The 9,467-nt window shown below is 37.5% G+C and overlaps 1 pseudogene; it reads right to left on the bottom strand.

Moving 5' to 3' along the window:
* Positions 1-5,090: 5,090 nt before the first annotated feature.
* Positions 5,091-9,462, bottom strand: LOC125266534 (annotated as a pseudogene).
* Positions 9,463-9,467: the final 5 nt, after the last annotated feature.

Genomic DNA, 9,467 nt, shown 5'->3' with positions numbered 1-9,467 from the left:
ATCAAAGTTGTCTTAAGAAATAAGTTGTCCTAAGAAGAAGGTTTTAGGACAACTTTGATGAAAGGTTTTGATCCACTTCAGATGTTGACTACTTTTAACCACAAATGCTTGTCTTGCACTGCTCTGCGATGTGCCACGCATTACGTAATCACATTGGAAACGTCACACGTGACGTAGGCAGAAGTAACGCGGTAGGGTGAAAAACTCCATCTCATTTTCTCCTCCAACTTCAAAATCGTCAGACATTGTTATTTTACCTTTTTTTGTAAAGGCCGTCTGACTTAGTCTTTGCACTTTCACTTTGTAAACATTGGATCAGTACTTCCGCCTACGTCACGCATGACCCTTCCAACATGATTACGTAATGCGTGACGCATCGCAGAGCAGCACAAGACGAGCATTTGTGGTTAAAAATAAAAGTATATAAATTTTTATTTTTTTTTAGAAAATGAGCAATCGTTTTGCTAGATGAGACCCTTATTACTCGTCTGGGATCGTGTAGAGCACTTTGAAGCTGCATTGAAACTGCAGTTTGGACCTTCAACCCTTTGGTAACTGTTGAAGTTCCCTATATAGAGAAAAATATTTTCCTCAAAAACCTTAGTTTCTTTTCGACTGAAGAAAGAAAGTCATGAAAATCTTGGATGACATGGGGGTGAGTAAATTATCAGGAAATTTTAATTCTGAAGTAAATCCTTTAAATGTGTTTTTTAATGGTATAGGACTATGTAATTCTTCAGGCAGCTTCTATGCTGTCTTTGCATTGTAAGTCATAATGCTCTTTTGAGTACTTTCCCTTGGCTTGTCTGCATTACAGTAAGGAACAGAAGAGAAGCGAGCACGTCTGTTGTGGACAGCCTTGTTGTCAACAGACTGAAAGCTGAAATGACTCATCTCAGAGATGTTTCTCACACGCAGGCAATAAGCTCCTTTGCTTCGAGTCCTCATTTTCCCTTTTGCATTTGCTTTCTTGAGGAACACTTGCAGCTGTTAATCCATACAAAGCATCATGACACTAAAGATACAGTTCTGTTAGTCCTTTTATTTGTCCTTTTTTATTGATGATTTATTAAGTTTTATTACAAGCAAGTGGTTGCATTTTTATCCTTTGCTCAAATAACTCATTCGAAAAATTGTAATGCCATAAATATTTATCTCTGAAGACCTGTTGTGCATGATTATTAAACATGTATCATCCTATCATAAAAAGGACTAGAGAATGGCAGGAGAAAAGAGTGAGGGGAAAAAAGGACAGTTATTGAAATATTGTAGGAAATAGCAGACAAAGAAGATACATTTAAAGTTTTTAAAAGCTTTTGGCTCCCTTCCTTCAGGTCAGCATATATTTCTTATACAGGAGAAGATGACAGCCAACAAGATGACTCAGTTCCGGAGGCTGGCGAAGGAACAGTGCTAATTTTATACTCTTTAATGTGCGTAAGAGAGGACTGATCAAACATGAAATGTTCTCTCTCCAGATGTATCACACATGACTCATCATTCAATAGAGTTACATAAGACTGCCTGTTTTCATCATTTGTTGACAACACCCCACATTCTTGCTGTCCTTGTGCTGACTTTGAGGAACTATGTCAAGTGTTCATCAGCATGTCTTGGACAGTTGGCGCCCCTTATTGGTGAAATATAAGAATAGAATTTTTTTTCAGTTCAATTCCAGTGTCAGTTCAGTTTTTCTGTGATACCAGTACAAAGTGGGTCAGGTTCACTAGAGTGCGTCTTCATGAACATTTCATGCAATGCTCCATTATTTAACCTTGAAGCCATTTTGTATAAATGAAATGTCCATAAATATACTTCTGTTCCACCAAGGAGGGTGAGTAATAAATGACATTTTTTTCATTTTTGGGTGAACTAACCCTTTAAAGGATTAGTTCACTTTTAAATACACTTTTCCTGATAAATTTACTCACCCCCATGTCATCCAAGATGTTCATGTCTTTCTTTCGTCAGTCGAAAAGAAATGAAGGTTTTTGATGAAAACATTCCAGGATTTTTCTCCATATAGTGCATTTCAATGGCTACCAACAGATTGAAGGTCCAAACTGCAGTTTCAGTGCAGCTTCAAGGGCTTTAAACGATACCAGACGAGGAATAAGGGTCTTATCTAGCGAAACGATCGGTCATTTTTGACAAAAATACAACCGTTTATGCTTTATAAACAAAATATCGCCTTGAACGTACTTTCCGCTTCCGCATTCTTCATAACGCTTACGCTGTATGTGCTACACCTTCCCTATTCTACTTACGGAATGAACGTGGCACCAGTTTCGTTTTTTTCCATAAGTTGAAATAACATGAACAAACAATGAATTGTATTTGTATTAACATTAACAAAGATTAATAAATGCTGTCAAAATATATTGCTCAATAACATAACTATTATTAACGAAGTGTGCATTATTGTAAAGTGTTACCGTTATATTATAATAATATAATTTTATGCAAAATTTTAAAATGTAAACTATTTTTAAAAGCAACATCAAAAAATACACTTCAATACTTCTGTAATTTAGAATAATTATCTAAAACCCATAATAACTTTTGTGATATTTATATTCTATAAATAGTTTTGTCCACAAGTAACATAAACTGACTGTCATATTGATCTAACCACAGATGACCACGAAATGACAGTGTCCTTAGCACAGGATGATCGCCACTTTTATTAAGATGTGCCAGACCAGCAAAAATCACCCTCTATATTTGGCCATGTAATTCTATTCAAATCCCTATCAAGTATAGGTCAGTTTTTTTCACTCACATCCTTTCTTACAGATACACTTTGACATTCACTGTTTCAAGTTTTGCTTTTTATTTTTGAAAACTTGAATACGTATACAGGCTGTAATTACTAGTTAAGGGCGATTTTATTGTGCCTTGTGAATTTCGCGATTTTCGCGATGGCCTAGTCTGTGTGCCAATTACTCTTAAAGCAGTAGAGCACAATAGGGATCTTTGTTGACATGACTGGACACTTTAAATCCTTCCCTATCATTAACTTCCATTTTCAAGGACATGCTCTGCTGATTATTATGGGCTCTTGCTCCTCCAAACCCACCTACAAATCTCAGTTTGACATACTACACAATTCTTCAACTGTGTTAAAGGTGCCCTAGAACCAAAAATTGAATTTACCTCAGCATAGTTGAATAACAAGAGTTCAGTACATGGAAAAGACATACGTTGAGTTTCAAACTCCATTGCTTCCTCCTTCTTATGTAAATCTCATTTGTTTAAAAGACCTCTGAAGAACAGGCGAATCTCAACATAACACCGACTGTGACGTAACAGTCGGGATCATTAATATGTATGACCCCAATATTTGCATATGCCAACCCATGATCAAGGCATTACACAAGGGCAGGCATTATTAACGTCTGGATCTGCACAGCTGAATCATCAAACTAGGTAAGCAAGCAAAGACAACAGCGAAAAATGGCAGATGGAGCAATAATAACTGACATGATCCATGATAACATGATATTTTTAGTGATATTCGTGAATTGTCTTTCTAAATGTTTCATTAGCATGTTGCTAATGTACTGTTAAATGTGGTTAAAGTTACCATCGTTTCTTACTGTATTCACGGAGACAAGACTGTCGTTATTTTCATTTTTAAACACTTGCAGTCTGTATAATTCATAAACACAACTTCATTCTTTATAAATCTCTCCAACAGTGTGTAATGTTAGCTTTAGTCACGGAGCACTATCAAACTCATTCAGAATCAAATGTAAACACCAAATAAATACTTTACTTACATGATCTGACGCATGCATGCCGCATGCATGATGGACATCTTGTAAAGATCCATTTGAGGGTTATATTAGCTGTGTGAACTTTGTAAATGTGCTGTATTAGAGCCGCGAGCTCGGGGGGGCAGGGAGCGCGCGATTTAAAGGGGCCGCAGCCTGAATCGGTGCATAGTTAATGATGCCCCAAAATAGGCAGTTAAAAAAATTAATTAAAAAAAATCTATGGGGTATTTTGAGTTGAAACTTCACAGACACATTCAGACAACATATCGACAACACAAACCAAACTCTTCCAGGCCTCAGCTACAACTGCTGTGTTTGAGGGTCAAAGAAGACTTCATTCGCGGGGAGCCAGTGAAGATCACAGGCTGCCATTATGTATATTTGTTAAATTGTTTTCAGTAGTTCAGAATCTTTTCTTTCTTTAGGAGACAGTAACTTTATTTGTTGTGTACTTTGATCTTTAAAACCTTGCAGACCTTTTACATTCACAAACAGCTGTACTACACACTACATGAAAGATAATATACGAAAAAGCATAACGGGGCACTTTTTAAAAAAATATACTTTATAGATTTGAAGTACACTACAAGTACACATTCAGTACAATTAAGTGCCCTTGTTTTTCACAAGGGATTAGTGCATTTAGATTTCTTCTTGTTTCATGTTTCAAGGGAAATAATATTTCACGCTTTATAGAGAGAAATAATAAGCAAATTATAACTTCAGTCATCAGAATTAGGTTTCATATATAACAAAATCTAAATTGTTTTAAAATAGACATTCTTCCTTATGCAATATTGGTGTTTTTTTATACAGATTAGAAAAAGAGATTGAATAGAATGGAGTTTTTTGCGATGAGACCTATTTTCCTGTTTGTTCATGTGACGATTCAACATAAAGCCTGTTGTTTAGTTTGAAGTTGAAGTGTGTACCTGTTTAACTAAACAAATGGTACAAGGAGACATGTTTGGGAACAAACATTATTTGTCACTATATTACTAGGTGAATAGAAATAACACCTTAAATGGAGAATGAAAAAGAACAAGGACAGTATATAAGCATACATGTAGATCCATACTCTGCCTTCTGATTATTAGGGTGATCTCTGATGGATGACATCCCAGAAATAGCCCCATGAGAGTCAGCTTTAATCCTGTTTAACTTGTTCAGTAGCCAGGACTTTGATAATGTCACGTAAGTGTTTTTTGACACAGGATGCCAAAACGATACTGTGACAGATGGCCTGCAGTGCAATTATTGACATGAGAATTGGAGAAAAAAAAATCAAGGGAATTGTTGCTGACTGAAAAGAAACATTACTTCATTTATTGTTTGCACATTAAACTGTAAATCAGTTTGATTTTGTATAAAGTTTACCATTTCAGTGGCAAACACATTTGCAGCTTTTGACCACTAAGTGGCGTGTTAACCATACAAATCATCACTCTGTTGATATTCATATTTCAACACCTGTAAAATCTCTCTCGTAAAGGATTTGTCGATTATTGTATCTCCAAAAGATACTCTTATCTGACAGCTCTTCATTTTTTATCCTCTTTAATGGGTAAGAAACAGCATTGATTAACAGCCTCAGAGCTCCCTGACGTTACAGTTGTGTGAAAATTAATGGGGAAAAAAGGTAACAATATTTAGCATTTACAATTTTATTTAAAGGGATGTTTATTTATAAGGGATATGCTTCACATATATAGGCCTATTAAATGTCACTTTTGGGGGAAAAAAATCTTAATAATCAAAAATAATAACAACTTAAATGCCTTAAACAGCTGTTACTCAACCTGAATCAAGCATTTAATGGATATTGTTACAATACTGCTGGTTTATCAAACACACGATGAGGAAGATAATAGTTAAACAAGTCTTTGCTTGATAATCCAACGGGAGAATCCAGAATCCAGACAGGAACATACACCAACGTAGACACAAACGATACCCGACAAAGAACAGAACACAAACAGGAACTTATATTAAGTCAAATGACAAACAGCTGTGATGAATGTGATGAGTGTCCATGGTGACTGATTGTGGCGGGAAACCAGAACAAAGGAGAACATGTGACAGAATGAAAACCAAAACAAACAGAACATGATGTGACTGTGACAGATATATGGGATAAATCTTTTGTAATGAACCCTGTGTTCATTGCAAAGGGTACTTTTGGTAATAGTAAAAAATATATATGTATTGATGTGACTACAATAAAAACTAAATTAATGTGATTTCCTTCAACACAAACAGAGCTTGAGAAAAGCACGGAGACACATCATCACTCACCATGACTTACACACACCTTTAACATCACACTCTTACTGATTCGTCATGCAGCTCAAAGTATTATGGGTAAAATCTCTCTACAGTCTATTCTGAAACATCAACACAGTTTCACTGATGATCCAGAACCAACCAAAAACCCAGGATAGAGCGGCTGAGTGAATGTGGTCTGGACTGTGTGGATGAGGCTCATTGTGTCAGAGACGCTGTAGAAGGACAGAGTTCCTGCACTGTGATCCACATACACTCCTATTCTAGAGCTGATAGACTTTACAGGGAGATCAGTCTTTATCTTATTGTGATAGAATGAGTAACTGGAGGGAATGCAGAACAACATCCAGGACTGATCATTAAATCCAAACGCACACTCATCACCCCGTCCCTTCCTGCTGATGCTCTTATATGACACTGAGATATACACATGTCCACTCTACTCAATCTCCCAGTAACAGCGTCCACTCACACTCTCTCTACACAACACCTGATACTTCTGTTCAAATCTGTCTGGATGATCAGGATACGACTGCTTTGTGCCAGTGTTATTAATCACTCTGTTCCTCTCAGACAGACGGAGGTGTTTATTCACTGTGTTCAGATCCAGAGTGAGCTGATGGGAATCTGATGGAGAGAAACACATCAGAATCAGGAATTATGAATCTGATCTTTTAATGTATCTGAACTCTTCATGACTCAATGTTCAGTGTATCATCAGTGTCTCAGTACAGCTGACCAGATATCCTGAATCTTCATTTACATGATCAATTATTGAACTCTTCTATCGTGATTTATTTCACCTTCTACAGGAAGAACATGAACACATTCAGTGAGATTTTCTGTTTGTTTTCTTAGTGACTTACACTGTAGGAAGTCGTTCCTGGTCTTGGGATTCATGTTGGGGAATGTGACTGTGGAAATAAACAGACATGAACAGTAATGCATTTAGGAACATTATTTGTGTGTATGGACATTTTATAAATTGTAGGAACATTTCAGAAATTGTAAGTTCACATTTAGGATCTTTCTACACACATCTTTCTGAGATTCTGATTTATAATGGAGGCGCAGGACTTTACCTCTGTCAGAGATCTTCTTGATCTCCTCTTTGCAGAAATCCTCCAGTTTGTCTCTCATCTGACGGACAGATTCTCTCATGCCATCAAAAGAGAAGAGAGAACTGAAGGGATCGTCGGGTTTGTCTGTAGATTCAGGAGGTGCTGAGAGAGACTGGAAACTCTACAGAAAACACAAATCAAAACTTCAGCCAATAACCTGCTCTATATCAGATCTGTGCAGCTCTTGTTGACTTGATTAAAATATATCCTTAAGTGCAGATGGATGTAATGTTTTCAGACACTTAATTGCATGTAATTTTCAATCAAATGAATGTGGAAGTTTAAATTGTTATTAAATGTAATTAGCTGAACTTTAGAGTGCTTTTTTCCCTGTTTAAGTTGGGCTTATTCTGCTCTCATGAAATGTTTCTCTTGCTCAAGTCCACTATGATCCTGTTCTTCTAGATCTCTGTTACCTGCAGGAAATGGATGTGATCATGTGTGTGTGAAAGCTGCTCCAGCTCAGCGTCTCTCCTCCTCAGATCATTGATCTCCTGCTCCAGTCGCTCCAGTCGTCCTTCAGCTCGACTCACTGCAGCCTCTTCCTGATCTCTGATCAGCTGTGTGACCTCAGAGCGGCTTCTCTCAATGAAGCGGATGAGCTCAGTAAAGATCTTCTTACTGTCCTCCACTGCTGTCTGTGCAGAGCGCTGTTAGGACACACATCACAATCACACAGTGGCTTCAGCGGGACTGACAGAGTCCAAACTGAGACGTCTCTAACTTCTCTTCTTCTCCAGACTCACCTTATGAGACTCCAGAGCCTCTCTCAGCTGCTGAAGATCTTTCTGTCTCTGCTGGATTCTCTGACGGATCTTCATCTGCATCTCCTTCAGCTGTTTCTGGAGGACGAACCAATAAATGACACATAAAACTACTATCACAAAATAAAATTAAAGTTACATGAATCTTGAACTGATGGAGTGGTTAAAGATCAAGCATGGTAAGTTCAAACCAGATTCAAAGTTTCCTGAAATTAGATTATGAATGAATATGAAACTGAAATTCCATTATTCCATGAGCGCCTAGTTTTATGTCAATATTTCACCCTAAAGTTGTAATTCTGTCATCTTTTACTCTCCCTCATGTCGTTCCAAACCTGTATGACTTTCTGTCTATTGTGAGACACAACAGAAGATATTTTGAAGAATGTCTCAGCTGTTTACAGAGGCCAAATTAAATAAGGTGACACGTCAATAACGCCAAACCTCATTGGTTCTTGCATGTCACAGTCACATGACTAAACATCATGATGTCATGACACAAGCACCAGTGAAGTTTGATGTTTATGATGTCGCCATATTTAATTTGGGATCTGTATACATAAGTTTATCAATGATTTGAGTTATTAATTTTAAAATATATTTTCAATATTTAAAATACACTACAAGAAGCACATCAATCCAATTAACCTCACTTAGACTAAAGAAGATTAAAAAAAAAGAGAGATTCTTCAAAATATCATCTTTTACATTTCACAGAAGAAATTAAGTTTTGAGCGGCGTAACAGTGAGTAAATGAAGACAGCACTTTAATTTCTGCGTGAACAATCTCTCTCAGTTCATACCTGTTTATCTGTCCTCTGTGCTGCAGTTGATACAGTGTTGTGGTCTTTATGTTCATACTCCTTACACCACACACAGATGCATTGTTGATCAGTGATACAGTACATTTCTAGCTCTTTATCATGTTTACAGCAGATCATGTCCTGCAGTCGTCCAGTGGCATCAATCACTTTGTGTGGTTTACGAGAGTGAAATTCCTCATGACGGTCAAAATGAGTTTGACAGAAAGACTCCAGACACACCAGACAGGACTTGACGGCTTTGTATTTTCTTCCAGTACAGACGTCACACTGCACGTCTCCAGCTCCAGCGTAACAGTCAGCAGCAAGTTTAGTCTTCTTCAGTTTCTCCACCATTTCAGCCAGAATGGTGTTTTTAGCTAAAGCAGGTCTTGGACTGAAGGTCTGTCTGCACTGAGGGCAGCTGTAGACTCTCTTCTCATCCTCCTGATCCCAGCAGCCTGTAATACAGCTCTTACAGTAACTGTGTCCACAGGGAATGGTTACTGGATCCTTCAGGAGATCCAGGCACACAGGACACGTGAACTCATCCTGAGAAAATCTGGCTTCTGCCATTTTACTGCATGAATACAGAGAGACACAAACACACAACAGCTCAACAAGTTTCTGTTTCTCTGAACTGAGCAGTTGAAATAGTTTCCTGCTTCTGTGTTTGAGTGACGTGTGGAAAACAGGCGTGTCTGTAAAGCAGCTTCCTCA

The sequence above is a fragment of the Megalobrama amblycephala genome, linkage group LG1 (assembly GCF_018812025.1).
Source record: "Megalobrama amblycephala isolate DHTTF-2021 linkage group LG1, ASM1881202v1, whole genome shotgun sequence".
NCBI lineage: Eukaryota > Metazoa > Chordata > Actinopteri > Cypriniformes > Xenocyprididae > Megalobrama > Megalobrama amblycephala.
Note: the sequence above shows the minus strand (reverse complement) of the source record. Positions and strands in the feature narration are given on the sequence as shown.